The sequence below is a fragment of the Phaseolus vulgaris genome, chromosome 10 (genome assembly GCF_051622355.1).
Source record: "Phaseolus vulgaris cultivar YP4 chromosome 10, ASM5162235v1, whole genome shotgun sequence".
NCBI classification, from domain to species: domain Eukaryota; kingdom Viridiplantae; phylum Streptophyta; class Magnoliopsida; order Fabales; family Fabaceae; genus Phaseolus; species Phaseolus vulgaris.
In genome coordinates this window covers 28,114,664-28,134,222 of record NC_143507.1, presented here as the reverse complement: position 1 = coordinate 28,134,222, position 19,559 = coordinate 28,114,664, and positions in this window count along the sequence as shown.

Here is a 19,559-nt window from a genome sequence, read left to right as displayed (position 1 = left end):
CTTTGAGCTTCATGTAATTCACCAAGGATTGAAGCTTTGGAAGGAGAATTCTGCTTGTATGATGCATCACTTGAAAATCCAGCCATTTTGGAAATAAAAAAACAGCAAACACACAAAAACAGCAAACAAGTTAAGAAACAAAAATTAGCAAAAACAGTGAGTGTTTTAAGCAAAAATGCCGAAGTGAATTGAGGCAGAAAAATAGGTCACTCTCAAAGAACTAATGTCCTTGCACCAATCTGATCTTGAGGTCTTGGAATCCTCAAATGAAAGATGTCAAAGCAAGCACACCAATCTCAAAGGCAACCACCACAAAACCAATGAAACAATAAAGACAAACAAGAAAAGGTATAAGCAAAGAAAGGTAATTGCAAAAGGAAAACTATATGTAAGACAAACTCAAAAATTAAGGAATGAAAGACAAGCAAGAAAATAAAGAACTCAATGAGGAAAGAAGGCACACCAAAAGAGTCCTAGAGAAAAGTACTAGAGTAGATTTAAGAAACAAAAACAGAACTACAAGAAAAAGTGTTGTATGCAAACTGTGCTACGTTTACAGATTTAACTGGAACGATTGAAAGAGAACTGGAATGTGAAAAATTAACCACAGAAACTTCAATGTCTCAACTCAATAATGCCACTGGAACGAACTAAAAACAGTAAGCCAATTGAGAGAAATAAATTTTTCAAAATTGCTGCCCAATTACCGTCTTATTTTCGGCAGTAATGTACACTTTTCGTATTTTATTTATCAGTTTTTGTGTACTTGGAATTTTTTTGTACTTCTTTTTGCTATGCTTTTGTAACACTTTGAAGAATGTAAATCCAAATTTTCACAAATTTCCAGTGAGCCAATTAATTGAAGTAAATTGAAAACAGTAGCACGTTTGTAAGAAAACAGAGGAGCCTATTTAGGAATGAAAAACAGTATGATGAACTAGTAAAGACATAAAGGAAATTGTGTAAAGGAACTTGTATAGAACTAAAATACAAGCATGAACTCAAATCTAAAAATGAAAATGCACAAAGGATCAAGCAATAAACTCAAAATAGAAAGTAAACCAAAGCAAGAAACAATCAAAGCAATAAAAGTACTACAAGAAGTAATGACAATTATGGAATAACATGACTAAGACAAAACTTGACATGATTACAAAATTAAAAGACATATCACAAGATATAACAACAACTGAAAGGAAGCTTAAGGTCAGCTCTAGGAAGGAGAATGTCATTCCAAAAGAGCAACCATACTCATATGAATAATGAGTGCCATAAACCTTTTCACAAACACTTGGTGTAACAAAAAGAAAAACAGCAATGAAACTCAAAATAAAGCCTAAAACAGAATGGTAAACAACTTGAATTAAAGAGCTCTTGAAAATAAAGTGCAACACAACTAAAAAATTAAGCAAAACAAAACCTAAACTCTAGATACCACATGATGTGATTCCAATAGCCACATAGAGAAAGGTTCTTGACCTTCTTAGGAATCAACTTGAGTTGGACAATAGTTAGGCACTTTTTCTTAGAATTGGATCATTGTTCTAAGTCAAGAACTCTCCAAAAACTAGCACCAATTCCAAACTCATATGGAAGTTCCAATTATAGTCAAATTGAACCAAACAAAATGGAACAAAAGATAAGCAAACTGAATTAGAAGTGCTGGAAATTAAAATGCACCGAACCAAAACAGAAAAGAATAAGAACAGCTGCTGGAAAATGAAAGATAACCAAACCAAAACTCAAGAACACAAGCTAAACATGAACAATTGAAAGAGTAGGAAGGAAGGAGAAGAGAAAAGCTTATGGAGATGGAAGAGAAGGTGAGTGATCACGCCACTAGAAGGTTGGTTGCTCCTAGATGAGTGTGCTGCCGCCACTTGAGGACACCATGGATCCTTCAAGATAAGACTAGAGAAGAAGGCTCAAAAGCTCTCCAATGCTCACTCAAAAATTGAGTATAGTTTCTTTACTCCAATTTCAATTCTGAAAAATACAAAGGGAGCACCTCTATTTCATTTTTAGAACCTGCAAAAGACAGAACGGCGCCACTGCGGCCGATCACGCTCCGACGCCCAAGTCAGCGACTGAACCATCAAATACTAAGAGAAAACTAAGAACTTCAGGAACCGTGCAAAATTCTCTCTCAGCGTACTCAAGTTCTCGCAAGCGTAAAAGAAGTACTCTAAAACGCGCGTACCTCAGAAGTTCGTTAGGATCCCTTATATACCTGTGCATTTTCTCTCTCCTGACAGTTACACATTTGGACACGTGGCTCGTATCCAGCTGTACACGTGTCACCATCTGGAGTATCCTTGACTTGGGCGTCACTTCTTACTCTTCAGGCTTTCAGCTAAGTTACTTATGCAGGAAACAACTCAGCGCATAACTGCCTTGGAGCGTGATCTCTTCTGCGTGGCGAGTACGGGTGTCTTCATACACACCTTCCCTGTGGTCTCACCGGCCGCCATCATGATCTACTTCACTTGCTTCATCGTGCATGCTCGGGTAAGCTCTTCCTCGACCTCAACCTCTAGCTAGCTAAGGAATGACCATCCGACAACTTCATCCTCTGCTTCGAAAGCCTGGAACAAGCTTTCCTGATCCTTCGGCGATGTCCTCCTATCGGCGATCTCTGATCACTTGGTCGTCTGGGTTTGCATCCGGCGACTTCATCACAAACCTGGTGACCGCCGGTTTAGGTATGCTAGAGATCGGAGCACGCCAACTTAATGACTGGCGACTACACGAGCCCCCCGACTTCCTTCCCTTCTACCAACCAGGTGCCCCGCTCAACACACCTACATAATAGCTTGCTGCCACATCATCACTTCCGACTACCTGGGCGGTACACAAGCCCCCCAGTCTTAAGCGAAGACTTGTCCAGTGAAAAGACTAAGAGGTCACGTCACTGCCGATCTACGTGGCGCTGGCACAGAATTCCAAACGTTTGTACCCTCTGCTTTTCTGACGCTCCACCAAACACCTTTTTCCAATCGCTCGACACGTGGCTTCATCAACGGTCATCTTTAGCTGTCGTTTGCGCTTCCAAAAACGTTTGAAAAAGCCTTAAACCCTTTCATTTTTACTGTTTCATCATCTCTCTGCCTTCTCAAATCACTCTAAGTTTTCTCTGCAAACCCACAACGCTTCTCAGCTCCCTCAATCTCCAACTCCCTTCAACGCTCATCTGATCATCGAAAGGTACCTCTTTTACTTCTTCTGTTGATACTTGCTGCATTTTAGCCGATTCGCATCATCCATTATCTGTCTGGTGCATACGCTGTGGGTTGTTTCCTCTTCTTCTTCCTTCTCGTAACTTAGGGCTTCGTCTTCCATTACATTCATCACAACGAACTCTCGTTCGTTCGTTCTTCATTCTTCGTCCACAATCGAGTCGATCTCTACAACCCTTGTTCATCCTTTTTTCTTTTTCCTTTGCAGTTCTCGCGATGGCTCGTACAAAAACCATCGCGAATCCTCCTCCTTCATCACGAAACCCTCCATCCCAAGCGCATAACCTACCACGAGCATCTGGTGCTCCTTCTTCCCAGGCTGAGAGGCTTGCAACCTCTCGTCCCAACCTCGCTCAGGCAACTTCACTAGTCGCCGGAGGAGCCTCCATGCCCACACCAGACTACAAGAAACTCTACTCGTGGGCCACCCTAACTTTGCTGAAGGAGACCTCTTCAGTAAACTCTACGTTGGCGGTGCTACGGCTGAAGAAAGGGGACGAACCCAACCTCTCGTTCCACAAGGAGCATGACGACAAGCTAATTGTGTTGCCTTGCCCTCCTGACGTGCCAATCTGCGCGGATGACAAGGGGAACAACGACGAGTTGTTCTGCTTCGTTTACACTACCCTTTTCAAGAAGGTGAAACTCAGGCTTCCCTTCACCCGTTTTGAACGGGAACTATTAACCGAGCTTAACATTGCCGCTGCCCAGCTCCATCCCAACAGCTGGGCATTCGTGCGGGCATTCCAAATCATGTGCGCGCACTTGGGACTACCGGCCTCAGTAGACGTCTTCCTTTTCTTGTTCGAGGCCAAGAATCCTGGACACCGCCCCTGGGTGAGCTTAAACGGGATTGCTGGGAGGTCGATCCTCTCTATCTTCCAGCAATCTTACAAAGATTGGAAAGGAAAGTCCGTCCAAGTGCGCCAAAACGATCAAGACCCTTCGCTGCTCGATGGCTTTCCCTTGTACTAGGTAAACAAGGGAAGTAAGGACTCCAAAGAGAGCTTCAGAAGGCCAAGAAGTCCTGACAACATGGGCGAGTTGGACAAGGACCTCTGCCTTTTCTGGAAGAGGGTAGCAGCTGCTAACATTACCTTTCCCACCTCCGCAATAATCTCCTTCGAGTTCCTCGAGGGCCAACTCGAAGCTCACATAGGTTAGCACTTACCTCGACATTTAGGTTTTCGTCTTGTGTTTATTGGGCGTCCTGCTTGTTGCGCACTGGACTTGGTTTTTATTTCATGCACCATTTTTTTGTATCATTTGCACACGTACTCGTATATTTCACTTTTGCCTCTGCGCTTACTTGTATATTTTTACCCTGTGCAGATCTCATGTTGGGCAAAGGTAAATTAGCTGAATTGAGGGCGCTCGCCCGAACTCACAAGTTGGCGTCGGGTTCTCAAACCGTGCCCAACTCGGTGGTGGAGATCGCCGCTTCCCAGGGCAGATCGCCCCCTCAAGGCCCAGCTCCTCCAGAGGCACTGCCCGCCCCTCAACGAAAGAAGCTCGTCTTAAGGAAACCAAAGAGGAAAACTCCTCAAGTGGTTCAAGAAGACGAGGATGAGGATGATGAGGCGACTGAGGACGACCTCGTTACCAAAAGGAAAAGGGTGGCACCTTCTTCACCACCCGCTCTCCCAACACCAACACCAACACCGCCCTCTCCCCCAGCTCCAACACCGCCGGTCCAAGCAATACCCTTGGCAGCTGCGCTTCCTGCGGTTGAAGGCAACGAGCCCAACTTCATGGAGAACCCTCCTAGTGCCTCCACGCCATTTGTATCTGCTGGAGAGGGTCCTCCTTCAACTGCCTCAATTGCTGAAGCTGCACCAGGTGGGGACGAAGGCGCTCACAACTCACCAATACTCATAACCGAGTCCCCCACTTCACCACCACGCCAGGAAGCCCAACTCCATCAACCAATTCAAGAGGGTGGTGGTGAGAGTCAGCACCAGGCTCCTTCAGCACCTCCACCAACAGCAGCTGCAAGCCTTCCCCCCGTGGTCAAAGAAATCTGGGGGCCCTTCATAGCTTAACTCAAAATGATGGCAGAGGACCTCCCCACAATCATAACAAAAGCTGTGGAGAGCTCCAAAAAAAAACTTCAGGACGATATCTCCACACTCCAAGAGGAGAATCGCCTGATAAGGATCGAGGCAGAAAAGTTGTCCTGCAACCTCATGATGGCGGAGATTGATCACTCAAGGGTGGAGGACGCTGATCCTGCCTGTTGACCGAAACGCTGGAGCCTTGCCTCGTCAAACTTGGATCGACTTCTGCGCCGTGTTAGCCTCCGTCCTTCACCGCGATCCACCTCAAGAACCTGCAAAAGACGAAACGGCGCCGCTGCGGCCGATCACGCTCTGACGCCCAAGTCAGCGACTGAACCACCAATTACTAAGAGAAAACTCAAGAACTCTAAGGAACCGTGCACAAATTCTCCCTCCGCGTACTCTCGTTCTCGTAGTTGTAAAGAAGTAATCTAAACGCGTGCGTACCTCAGAAGTTCGTTAGAAACTCTTATATACCTGGGCACTTTCTCTCTCCTGGCAGTTACACATCTGGACACGTGGCTCGCGTCCAGCTGTACACGTGCCGTCATCTGGAGCATCCTTGACTTGGGCGCTACTTCTTACTCTTCAGGTTTTTTGGCTAAGTTACTTATGCATGATACAACTCAGCGCATAGCTGCCTTGGAGCGTGATCTCTTCTAGGTGGCGAGTTCGGGTGCCTTCGTACACACCTTCCCTGTGGTCTCGCCGGCCGCCTTCATGATCTGCCCTACCTGCTTCACCGTATATGTTCAAGTAAGCTATCTCCCGGCCTCATCCTCTGGCCAGCTGGGAAATGACTATCTGCCTTCATCTTCGGCGATGTCCTTGTTTCGGCGATCTATAATTACTTGGTCGCCTGAGTTCACATCTGGCGACCTCATCTTCAATCCAGTGACCGCCGGTTTAGGTATGCTGGAGATCGGAGCACGCCAACTTAATAACTGGCGACTACACGAACCCCCCGACTTCCTTCCCTTCTGCCAGCCAGGTGTCCCATCCAACACGCCTATATAACAGCTCAATGCCACGTCAACACTTCCGACTACCAGGGCGGTACACAAGCCCCCCAGTCTTAAGCGAAGACTTGTCCAGCGAAAAGACTAAAGGAGTCACGTCACTACCGATCTACGTGGCGCTGGCGCAGAATTCCAAACGTTTGTACTTTCTGCTTTCCTGACGCTCCACCAAACATTCTCCCAATCGCTCGACACGTGGCTTCATCAACGGTCATCTTTAGTTGTCGTTTACGCTTATAAAAACCATTTGAAAAACCCTTAAACCCATTTCACTTCTACTGTTCCACCACCTCTTTTCCTGATAAGGATCGAGGCGGAAAAGCTGTCCTGCAACCTCATGATGGCGGAGATTGATCACTCAAGGGTGGAGGACGCCATGAGTGCCGAGCTGAGGGTGGCGCGCAAGGAGGCCTCCGATCTGCACCAAAAGCTGCATCTCCTAGCTCAATAGAAAATCGAGCTGGAGAGCAAGTTGGTTCCTTACCGGCTTAAGGTGGCCACCTTGGAGGCATCGATGAAAGCGGATGCAGCCAAGGTGGAGAACCTTGAGAATAGATCGGCTGATCGGGAGCTTCTCCTTGGAAAGGTCGAGAGGGAGAGGGACGACGTCGTGGACGAGCTCGCCAAGGATCGAGAGGAAAACGGGAAGATTGCTGCAGAGCTGGCCCAGGCGCGGGGCGAAGGCAAGAAGGTTGCTGACGACCTTGCTCAGGCTCGTAGGGAAACTGAAGAACTGAAGAAGCGAGCTGACGAGCTGAAGCAGCAAACCGAGGGGCTCAAGCAACAAAACGAAGAGCTTCAATTGAGCTCCGCCCAAGTCCTTGCCGCCGGATTTGACGCCGCCCTGGAGCAAGTCGCCTGCCAGTACCCCGAGCTCGACCTCTCCATGGTGTCGATTTGTAACGAAGTGGTGGATGGGAAGATCGTGCCTTCTGAAGATTAACCGCTTCCCTCCATCACTTATTTCCTGAGTCTTATCTGCCTATTTCCTTTTGCACAATCTTCGCTTGTAATTCTCTTTCCTTTGTATTCGAACTGGCACAACTTTATTATAAATTTTTCCGCTTCCACATATGGTCTCTCTGTTTACTTTGCTTCTCCTTGTAGGAACCGCTTAAGCAAATTAACTTAGCGATTCTGCGGGCTCAATCGTTTACTTACTGCTTCAAACTTGAGCAAACTAACAACTTCCACACGATGGCATTTTAATAACTTGTGAACTTAAGGCAACGAACTTCAGCGTGAAACTACTTACTAAACAACAAGTTTCAATCCAACTGATAGTTTAAGATATGGTTCACCTGATCTGCTCCATCAAAATGGGCCCTTACTCTGGCCATCGCCCGAACTTCTTCTGATCGCCATAGGGAACCGGCGACGTAAGCCCCCTTTCGCCTTCGTAACTTGGCTATTGTTCCCTCATCTTGGGGGTAGAGGCGCCTTTCGGATCCTTCTCTACCTCCCTGAGTTTCAGAACAACAAGTCGGATAGCTAGGCGTTCTCATCGAACCTACCTTAGCCATCCTTTAAACTTCTTCCACCCTCCACACCGTACCTGAACTCGTTCGAGACGAGAAGGATTTTATCTTGCCTGAACTCGCTTAACGGCGAGAAGGACTTTATCTTGCCTGAACTCGCTCGACGACGAGAAGGTCTTTATCTTGCCTGAACTCGCTCGACGGCGAGAAGGTCTTTATCTTGCATGAACTCGCTCGACGGCGAGAAGGTCTCTATCTGGCCTGAACTCGCTCGACAGCGAGAAGGACTTTATCTGGCCTGAACTCGCTCGACGGCGAGAAGGACTTTATCTCGCCTGAACTCGCTCGACGGCGAGAAGGACTTTATCTGGTGCCTCAACTTGCCCAGGGTGTACATCTCCTCCCCCCTGGATGCACTGAGGACTTTATCTCTTTCTCGCCTGCACTCGCTCGACGGCGAGGAGGTCTTTATCTGGTGCCTCAACTTGCCAAGGGTGTACATCTCCTCCCCCCTGGATGCACTGAGGACTTTATCTCTTTCTCGCCTGCACTCGCTCGACGGCGAGGAGGTCTTTATCTGGTGCCTCAACTTGCCCAGGGTGTACATCTCCTCCCCCCTGGATGCACTGAGGACTTTTAACTTGTTCTCGCCTGCACTTGCACAAAGTCGAGGAGGACTTTTAATCTCTTTCTCGCCTCAGGACGCGCGAGGGCGTTGAGGTCTTTTAAACGTTGCTGGTGCCTCCGATCGCCGAAAGACGATGAGGACTTTTAACTTTAACTGATGCCGCCAATCGCAGAAAAGCGATGGGGATATTAAAACTTTTAGAAAACATGCAACATAACTTCAAACTTGCCTTAAATCACATACGAGTGACAAGGTCTTTTTCTAAAACTTTCGTAACAACAAGCATGCAATCTAAAACACTTTAAACTTTGAAAACTCTTCTTTATTGGGTGGCCTCATTAAAAACCCTCCTTAGGGAAAAAAGAGTGCCCCCTTCAAACTGTTTTAACAGAAAGCTTGCAAAACTCTTCGTGTTTGTGTTTACTTACAAAGCTTTAATTGTAATATAACTTGAGGTGCGTGGCGTTCCAAGTGCGAGGAATCGCCCCTCCTTCCAATGTTTCCAAGCGGTAAGCGCCGTTCCCGAGCGCCTCGGTTATTCTGAACGGTCCCGTCCACTTAGGCGACAACTTGTTCTCCATCTCGTACTGGTGGGCCTTCCTCATCACCAGGTCGCCTTCTTTAAACTGCCTTGGCATCACCTTCGAGTTATACCTTCATTCAATCCTTCTTTTCACTGCCTCGGCTTTTACTCTCGCCTTCTCCCTGACCTCATCCAGCAAATCCAGATTCAACCTTCTTTCCTCATTCGAGTCTTCCGCTACAAAGTTCTGGAATCTCGGCGAGCTTTCCTGGATTTCCACTGGAATCATTGCGTCGCATCCATAGACCAGGCTAAACGGGGTCTCATGGGTTCCTGACTGCTCGGTGGTGTGGTACTCCCAAACTATACAGGGTACCTCCTCAGCCCACGACCCCTTGGCTTTCTCTAGCCTTCTCTTCAGGCCTCTTAGCAATACTCGATTGGCGGACTCTACTTGGCCATTTGTCTGGGGGTGCTCGACGGATGCAAATACCTGTTGAATTCCCACCTCTTCGCACAGCTTCTTCAACAGGTGACTTGCAAACTGAGTCCCGTTGTCTGACACCAGGCGCTTAGGCACACCAAATCGGCACACGATGTTCTTCCACACAAAGCTCTCGATCTTGTGTGCGGTGCTCTGGGCTACCGGTTCTGCTTCGATCCACTTGGTGAAATATTCAATTGCCACCACCAAGTACTTTATCTGCCTGATCGCTAATGGGAAAGGTCCCAGAATGTCGATACCCCACGTATGAAACGGCCAAGGGCTGTAAATCGACTTTAACTCTTCTGGAGGCGCTTTGTGCCAATCGGCGTGCTGCTGACATTGCTTGCAACACTGTGCATACTTCTTGCAGTCCTCCCTCATTGTTGGCCAGTAGTAACCTGCACGGAGGGTTCTTGCGGCCAGAGCTCGACCCCCGACGTGACTTCCGCATATCCCTTCATGGAGCTCGGCCATAATTCTTGTACATTTCTCTCCGTGCACACATTCCAGGAGTGGGTGTGTGAACCCAAACCTATACAACTCGCCATCAATCATTGTGAACTTGCTGGAGTTCTTCTTTATCTTCCTGGCCTCCGTTGGATCCAGTGGGAGAAGGCCATCTGCCAGGCATCGCTTGTACTGTGTTATCCACGTGTCTGGCTCGTGCGTAGCGCAGACCTGCGTCATGTTCACCCTCTCCCCCCGACATGCTCTTATTCTCGGCGATCTCAAGGTTTCCTGAGTCAAAGACCTGTGACTCCTCGCCGTTTTCTCCGTCGATTTTCTTATCTGAAGAACCAGGTGATCTGCCACAAATGCTCTAGGCGCCTTCAGAGTTTCTTGAATCACCGTCCTCTGCCTACCCCCCTTGCCCGAACTGGCGAGCTTGGCTAGCAAGTCTGCTCGGGCATTCTGCTCTCTGGGCACATGCACCAGTTCAAAGGAGACAAAGGAACTCTTCAATTCCTGCACATACTCCAGGTAAGCCGCCATTTGTGGATCCTTGGCCTGGAACTCGCCTGTTACTTGTCCCGTGACCAACACCGAGTCACTCTTAGCCATTAGCACCCTAGCTCCCATCTCCTTGGCCAACAAGATTCCGGCGATCAGCGCCTCGTACTCTGCTTGATTGTTGCTGGCTTTGAAGGCAAACCTCAAGGACTGTTCAATCAGCACACCGTTGGGCCCTTCCAGGATGACTCCAACACCGCTACCCTGCTGGTTCGACGATCCGTCCACCGAGAGCACCCAACGGAAATCATCCCCCTCAACTCGCGCTGCTTCTGACGAGAGCTCGACCACAAAATCGGCGAAAATATGCCCCTTGATCGGACCTCGGGGCTTGTACTTGATATCGAACTCCGACAGCTCCACCGCCCACTTTACCATCCTCCCAGCTACATCAGGCTTCTTCAGGACTTTCTGGATGGGCAAGTCGGTCATCACCAGTATTGTAAAACTGTGGAAATAGTGGCGCAACCTCCTCGCCGAAAATACCACAGCTAGTGCAGCTTTCTCCAAGGCCTGATATCTCACCTCCGGGCCCTGCAGCACCTTGCTGACGAAGTAAATAGGCTTCTGAGCCTGGTCTTGGTCTTGGGCGAGCACCGCACTCACCGCCCTCTCAGTCACAGCAAAATACAACCTGAGAGGGGTTCCCACCAACGGTTTGCACAAAACCGGCGGGCTCGCTAGGTACTCTTTAAGCTTGACGAAGGCCTCTTCACACTCCTTCGTCCAGGCAAACTTGTTGTTCCGCCTTAAACACTGAAAGTACGGATGGCCTTTCTCTCCGCTAGCCGATACGAAACGAGACAGGGCGGCCATCCGACCTGTAAGTTGCTGCACCTCCTTCACGGTAGTCGGGCTCCTCATCGCCAAGATGGCAGCACACTTATCAGGATTGGCCTCTATTCCTCTTTCAGTTAAGAGGAATCCCAAGAACTTCCCTGCCTCCACACCAAAAATGGACTTCTCGGGGTTCAGCTTTAACCTGAACTTGGCGATTGTGCTGAACAACTCCTCCAGGTCCGCAACGTGCTTGCTCTTCTCCGGCGAGGTCACGACCATATCATCCACGTACGCTTGCACATTCTTTCTCAGCATTGGTGCAAGTACCCTATCCATCAATCTTTGGTACGTGGCCCCCGCGTTCTTCAGCCCGAAGGGCATCACCTTGTAGCAGTAGCACGATCTCTCGGTCATGAAGGAGGTCTTCTCTTCATCCATGGGATGCATCTTTATCTGGTTGTACCCCGAGAAGGCGTCCAGGAAACTCAGTGATCCTGCCGACAACTCGAGCGTGGAGGAATTGCCTTGTCGCTTGCTTGACCCGCCTCTGGCAACTGTGCTATCTGCAAGAACACTCTTAGAACCTCCTCCTTGGAACTCCGAACGCAACCTGCAAACACACAGACGGCGCCTCTAGCGGCCGTTTGCACTCCGACGCTCAAGTGAGATCCCAGAATCACTAGAAAATAATGTGTGTAAAAACAGTGTGTGTGTATTTCCCTCTGATTCTCTTTTTATCCCCCTCTGTGTCTGTGCCTAACAGAATTCTGTTATGCTTTTGTACGAAAACGTACCACAGTCAGGGTCGTGGGTGTCTGGATTTTCTGTCTGTACCTTTCACGACACGGAATGCACCTTTATGTGGGCCGCGCCCCTCTCAGTCAGTGACACGTGGAGGCATTCAACTCGCATCTAACCGTTCACGTGCCTCCACCTGAAGGGCTCTAGCGCATCTCTTGTGCGCCTAAGTTATTCCCTTGCGGAGTAACTTAGCGCGTTTCTTCCATCTGGGTGAAATCGCACATTCCCAGGAGACCGCCAGGTGTGGCTGGACTAGGCACACTCACCAAGCATTGCTCTCTGCATACACGATTTCCCCTTCATGATGCCATGCACGTAATGGGTTGAGAGAGTAACCAATCACTGACCGGTTTACTGACTCCCTCAGGCCACTCTCGTGCACGACTATACCGACGAGGAGCTCTTCTTTCTCTGAGGTATGATCATGCGAGGTCCATGCGTAACGCTCTCGCTGGGAATCTTAGTCCCAGTTTAACTGCGTGTAACACGAAACCCCGATGACCATGCACCCGATGACTGATCGGTGCTCTCTTGTTTCTCGCGTTCTCCTCCGGGTGTTTATCTTGGAATTGATCTGTCGGTGGCCACTCGGTTACTGACCACCGATAACCATACCGGTTGATCTCCTCCTCGATTTCTCTGCCACCTGATCCACGTGTCACCGTGCGAGTGGACCACGTGGTTATCTGCTGCTGACGTCATCGACTACCGATGACCGACCGGATCACAAGCCCCCCAGTCACGAGCTGTGAACTTGTTCTCAGCGAAGAGACTAAGTGGTCGCGCTCTCGGTCCACGTGGCAAGTGGGGCCGCATTACGTGCCACCTCACGTGTTGCCCTTTAACGTTACAACTTCCTTTCTTAATCTTGCGACATGTGGCCGCATCAACGGCCAGCGTGGAGTGCCGCTAGCGCTTCCCTTATTCAAATAGGCGCGCGTTTTCACTGTTTCATCATCTTCTTCAACACTCTCAGGCTCACTTCGAATTCCCACTCTGCGCGCCCATCCCCCTTCAAGCTTTCTACCTCCCAACCTTTCGCGATCACTCAAAGGTATGGTTTTTCTTCTTCCATGGTCTATTTAGGCTCTTTTCACCGATTGCATTTGTCCCTTTCATTATCATGCATTCATCTTCTCTGTTTTTCCTCTTCTCGACCCGCGCTAGGGTTTTCGCGCCTGATCCTGCCGGCAACTTGAACGTGGGTGAATCGCTTTGTAACACTTTCTGCCCTATCTTCGCGACTGTGTCTCCTGAAGAATCACCTTCTGAACTCTGTCTCTCTGATGGCTTCAAGATGTGACCTGCAAAAGACACAGACGGCGCCTCTAGCGGCCGTTTGCACTCCGACGATCAAGTTAGTTCAACAGAACCACCAGAAACTGGAAACTTAGTAAAAAATGTGTGTGTGTAAAACTTGCACTCTGTTTTTTCCTCTCCCCTCACTCTCACTCTGATTTTGCCTTTTATCTCTCTTTCCCTGCTCCTGGGCATAACAGAATTCTGTTATGCTTTTCTGGCATGTGTCAGAACCCTGTCATGCTTTTCAGAGAAAGCGTACCTTCAGAATCAGCAATGGGGAGCGTGAGAGTCTGCGCATGTCTGCGCTTGGCTGCGCCTGTCTGTACCTTTAGCGGTACGGAGTGCTCTTTTGTCTGGACCGCACCCCTCTCAGATGGTGACACGTGGAGGCCTGCAACTCACATCTAACCACACACGCGTCACTTACTGGAAGGGCTCTAGCACCTCTCTTTGTCCGCCTAAGCTACGCCTTTGCGGAGTAACTTAGGATGCTTCTCTTATCTGGGTAAATTGCACACTCTTAGGAGCGGACGTCGGGCGTGGCTGGTCTAGGCGCACTCACCGAACGTTACTCTCTGTGTAGGCGACTTACCCTTCTGGATGACACGCACGTAATGGGTTGAGGGAATCACCAATCACTGACTGGCTTACTAGTTCCCTCAGGCCACTCTCGTGCATGATTCCTTGAGGTGTGCTCATGCGAGGTCTATGCGTAACGCTCTCGCTGGGAACCTTAGTCCCGGTTTAACTGCGTGTAACACGAGACCCCGATGACAATACACCCGATGACTGATCAGTGTTTATTCGCTACTCGCGCTCTGCCTCCAGGCGCGAGTCTGGGAACTGGTCTGCTGGTGGTCACTTGGCTACTGACCACCGATCACCATTCTGGGTGATCTATCCCCCGACCTCTCTTCCGCCTGATCTGTCGGTGGTAACTTGGTTACTGACCACCGATCACCTCTCTTGGCGATCGTCCCCCTACCTCTTTGCCACTTAGCCCACGTGTCACCCTGCGAGTGGTCCACGTGGTTCTCTGATGCTGACGTCATCGACTACCGATGACCGATCGGATCACAAGCCCCCCAGTCTCGAGTCGAGAACTCGTTCTCAGCGAAGAGACTAAGTGGTCGTGCCCTCAGTCCACGTGGCAAGTGGGGCCGCCTCACGTGCCACCTCACGTGCTGCTTCTTTATCGTTTGGACTTCCTTTCTTAATCTCGCGACACGTGGCCCCATCAACGGCCAGCGCTGTGCGTCGCTAGCGCTTCTTTCATTCAAATTGGCGCGCCTTTCCACTGTTCCTTCATCTTCTTCATTTGACTCCCAAACTCTCTGCGAATTTCTCTTCTGCGCACCCATCTTTCTTCAAATTCTCTGTGATCCTAAACTCTTGCGATCATTCAAAGGTATGGTTTTTCTTTCCGCTGGCCCCTTTTTGGCCATCTTTACCGATTGTATTTATCATTCTAGTCATCATGCATCCATCTTCCCTGTTTTCTTCTTCTCAACCCGCGCTAGGGTTTTTCTCATGTTTCCGCTTTGACTTCTGCCTCCCCTTCTTTCTCCTTTACCTGGGCATTTCTTCCTCATTCCCTCTCTCTGTTTTTCACCGAACCATCCATTACTCTCTCCCTTTCTATTTCTGACCCTTCGTATTCCTCCATTGCAGCTATCTCTCGATGGCTCGCTTGAAGCAGACCGCTCGTGTCATTGCCTCTTCTTCTGGTGCACAGCCCTCCGCGAGTGCACCAGCTTCGCCACCGCCTGTTGTCACCTCATTCCATGACAACGCCAAGGTCTATGACTGGGCCCCTCTTGCGTTGCTATCTGAAACGTCCATCTTGCTACCTGAGGACCATCTTAACTCGCTTCTGAGCCACGACCCGGACGAACCCTCGTGTTCCATAGACAGGGAAAACGACTTCCACATCCGAGTTCGCATCCCTCCCCGAGGGATGCCCATTTGCGCTGACGACAGGGCCACCAATGGGGTGCCCTTCGTTTTTGTTTACTCCGCGATCTTCAAAAGGTTGAAGCTGCGACTCCCCTTCACCTTCTTCGAGAAAGAGCTGATGATGGAGTTGAACGTCGCGCCCTGCCAACTCCACCCCAATGCCTGGGCCTTCATCCGGGCGTTTCAGATCCTGTGCAACCACTTTGGGCACAACGCCTCGGTGGAGGTGTTCCTCTACTTCTTTGAGGCGAAGAAACCAGGGGATAGGTTTTGGGTCAGTCTGAACGGGGTTGCTGGACGGGTGCTTCTGGGCCTGTACCAACAGTCCTTCAAAGACTGGAAGGGCAGATTTTATATGATATCCGCCACCCCACAAAGCCCTCATCTGCTCGAGGGGTACCCCCTCTACTGGGTTCCCCAGGTTCAATTTAAAAAACCCAAGGACCTCGAGACCATGGCCCCTTACGAGCGCGAGCTGTGTGGGTTGCTCCTGGGGGCTAAGTATGACTCCGCTCGCCTCATCAAGGATGAGTTTGATGTGGTTTCCCTGAAGAAATATATAGGTAGTTCTTTCTCTGCCGCCCCTTAGGACATTTATACCTCCTCATGCATGCTCTTACACTTTTCACCTTGCTTGCGTCTCTTAGCTGTCTAATTTTCCTCTTTCTTGCCTATGCAGATTCAATGTCAGGGAAAGATAGGAGGTTGGCGGTGTTGGAGCTCGCTAAACGCCGAGCGGCCAAAGGGACTGGCTCTTCCTCTTCCACCACTGAGCCAATCGAAGCCCCTCCGCTCTCGGTCGCGCCAGCCGAAGGCCCCGAGCAAGGGAAGAAAAGGAAAAGACTGGTGAAGGCTTCTTCGCTGGTACCTGCCGCTGCTGCTGCCTCAGTGGAAGAGGAAAGCTCAGGCTCCCCCCTCATTCACCGCCAGAGGAAGAAAACAGTGGCTGAGGGGGTCTCGTCTCTCCAGCCTGGAGGGATAGAGGTGGTAGAGGTAGAGGAAGGTTCACCACCTCCCTCTCCCTCTACTCGACCTGCCCCAGAGCCCGCATGCCCATCTTCTCCTGGCCAAAAATCGCCCCCAACCTCTCAACCGCCAACTTCCCCCCCAGCAGGCCAATCACCTGGTCCATCCGCTCACCCTGCTGGGGGTGTTTCTGCTCAAAACGAGTGTGCCCCGCCTCCAATAACAATCTCCACCGCCAATGCTGAACATGGTGGATCTGGCTCGCGCCCAAGCAACACTGGAGCCAACCATGAGAACTTCAGTAGAGTTATCTCCATGGTGCGACAGTACATCAGCAATGGGGAGCTCGTCGACTGGAGCGGGGAGGAGATAGACGCACACCTTGCCAAGCAGGTGGTGCTCTCGCTGGAGTTCTCCACCCAGCATCGCAAGCAGAAAGCCCTGGAGAAAAGGGTGAAGGAACTTGAGCACGACAATGAGTCGCTGCACAGTGACCTTGAAGCTGCTCAGGGGTCTGTCGAGCTGATGCGAGGCATGGTGGAGAAGGCCAGGAGGGAGTACTTGCTGTATGTCCAGGAGACCATCAAGATGGAGATCTTGATGGGGCAGACTGTTGGTCCTCTGGACTGCAAGGTGGCAGAGCTACAGGCTGAGAATTCCTCTTTGCTCGAACGGAGTCAGATGGTGGAGGAGTTACAGGCTGAGAACGCCTCCCTACGCCAACAGGATTCTCAGCGGGTGGAAATGCTCAAGGCTGCCAAGGAGGCCACTGCTGCTGCCGAAAGGAAGCTTGAGGAGGCAGTGGGCAAGCTGTCTGAGGCTGCCTCCTCCCTTGCTACCCTTACCACGCAGAGGGATGCTGCAGAGGCTTCGAGGCGAAGTCTGGAGGCGGAGAAAGAGGACTTGATGAACGTGGGCGCCGATTCCCTCATTGATGGATTCGAGCTGGCGCTCGAGCAAGTCCGCTGCGTCCTTCCAGAACTGGACCTTGCGCAATTCAGCATTCATCACTCGGTGGTAGATGGGAAACTTAGGCCTCCTACTCCCTGAATCTCTTCCTTTTGTAATTTTGACTTCTTCTGTACAAAGTTTCATTCTGTAACCTTATGTTTCTGCACCATTCAACTCTTTGTAACTGAAAATTGTATGAACATCTCTGGTGATATATCTTGGTTTCAATTGCTCAATTTCTCTTTGTATTTTCTTTGGACTCCACTTATCTTTATGTGCGCGACTAACTGTTAGCTAGTTTAGGTTCAGCGCGATCTTATGCTTTACCTTTCCTTTCGCACACGACTAAGTGTTAACCAGCTTAGGCTTAGCGCGATCTGCTTCTCTTACTCTTTGCGCACGACTAAGTGTTAACCAACTCAGGCTTAGCGCGATCTGCTTGATCTCGACTGGCTATTCCCTCAGCTTGGTGTTTAACAGTCCTCGTGCGCTGCTTTGTGCTACTAGCCAATTACCGACAACTCATCAGTGATCGCTCTTTAGTCCTTACTTAGCTTTCTCTGTCGCTCTAGCGCTAAGTGCATAAAGGACCTTGACATCGATTGCTCAAAGTAAGGCCTCATCTTGGGGAAAAGGAAGTGTTTCTCGCTAACCCCTTTCCCTTTCCCTGAGGTCATCACCCTTTGGTGGGTTGAGTCGCTCACTCCCTGTCTCACTCCTGGGGTGAGAAAGGTTTTCTGACTGAGAGTCTTACTGGGCCAATATTGGTGCATGCCAAGTGGGTAAGGACGTTTTGTCAAAACCTTTCCTTTCCTTCTCTTGGTCTTACTAGCACCACTGGCCTTTCAGACCTTTCTGCTTGCGCTCACACCTGGGGTGAGGAAGACTTAGATCGGTGCCAGTACTTGCACCTAGGGCAAGTAAGGCCTAACCAATCACCTGCACTTGCACCTGGGGCAAGGAGGATTTTAACTTTAATACTTGAGCACACTTTATATGCTGGAAATTTTTCTTTAATTGGGTGGCCTCGTTAAAAACCCTCTTTAGGGAAAAGAGTGCCCCCTTGTCTGTTCAACTGTTTCCACCACAAACAAGGCATGTGCCTTTTAGCGTGAGAACGCCATTACCGTACAATTTTAACTGAAATAAAATTTTAAATGGGTGGCGTTCCACGTTCTGGGGATTGCTCCTCCCTCCAAAGTCTTTAGGCGATAGGCTCCGTTCTCTAACGTCTCCACCACTCTGTACGGGCCTGTCCATTTCGGGGATAACTTATTCTGCATGTCATTCTGATGCGCCTTTCTCATCACCAGATCACCTTCCTGGAAGCGCCTGGGCCTCACTTTAGAGTTGTGCCTCCGCTCGACTCTTCTCTTCACGGCTTCAGCACTGACTCTGGCCTCCTCTCGCACTTCGTCTAGCAGATCTAGATTCACCTTACGCTCTTCATTGGACTCTTCAGCAACGAAGTTCAAAAATCTGGGGGAGCTCTCCTGTATCTCTACAGGAATCATGGCGTTTGTCCCATAGACAAGGCTGAAGGGTGTCTCGTGGGTGCTGGACTGTGGGGTGGTGTGGTAAGACCACACAATTCTGGGGACCTCCTATGCCCAGCCTCTTTTGGCCTTGTCTAGCCTTCGCTTCAGCCCCCTGAGCAGCACTCGATTTGCTGACTCCACCTGCCCATTTGTTTGTGGGTGCTCCACTGATGCGAAAACCTGTTGTATCTTTAGCTCTTCACACATCTTCCTCAACTGATGACTGGTGAACTGGGTGCCATTGTCGGAAACCAGCCTCTTGGGTATTCCGAAGCGGCAGACAATGTTCTTCCAGACGAAGTGTTCGACTTTCTGTGCGGTGATGTGTGCAACTGGCTCTGCCTCCACCCACTTAGTGAAATATTCGATGGCCACAATGAGGAACTTCATCTGCCTTGTCGCCAGGGGAAAAGGTCCTAGGATGTCAATCCCCCATGTATGGAATGGCCACGGGCTATGGATGGACCTCAACTCCTCAGGGGGTGCCTTGTGCCAATCTGCATGCAGCTGACATTGTTTGCATCGCTGAGCAAACCTTATGCAATCTTCCTTCAGCTTCGGCCAGTAGTACCCCGCGCGGAGTACTCTACTTGCCAAAGCGCGACCACCTACATGGCTTTCGCACACCCCCTCGTGCAGCTCAGACATGAGTCTGGTGCATTGCTCGCCGTGTACACAGATCTGCACAGGGTGAGAAAATCCAAATCTAAATAGGCTTCCATCTATGAGAGTAAACTTACTTGAACCCCTCTTTATTCTTTTGGCCTCTGCCAGATCGAGCGGGAGTACACCATCTTCTAAGTATAGCCGGTATGGCGTCATCCAG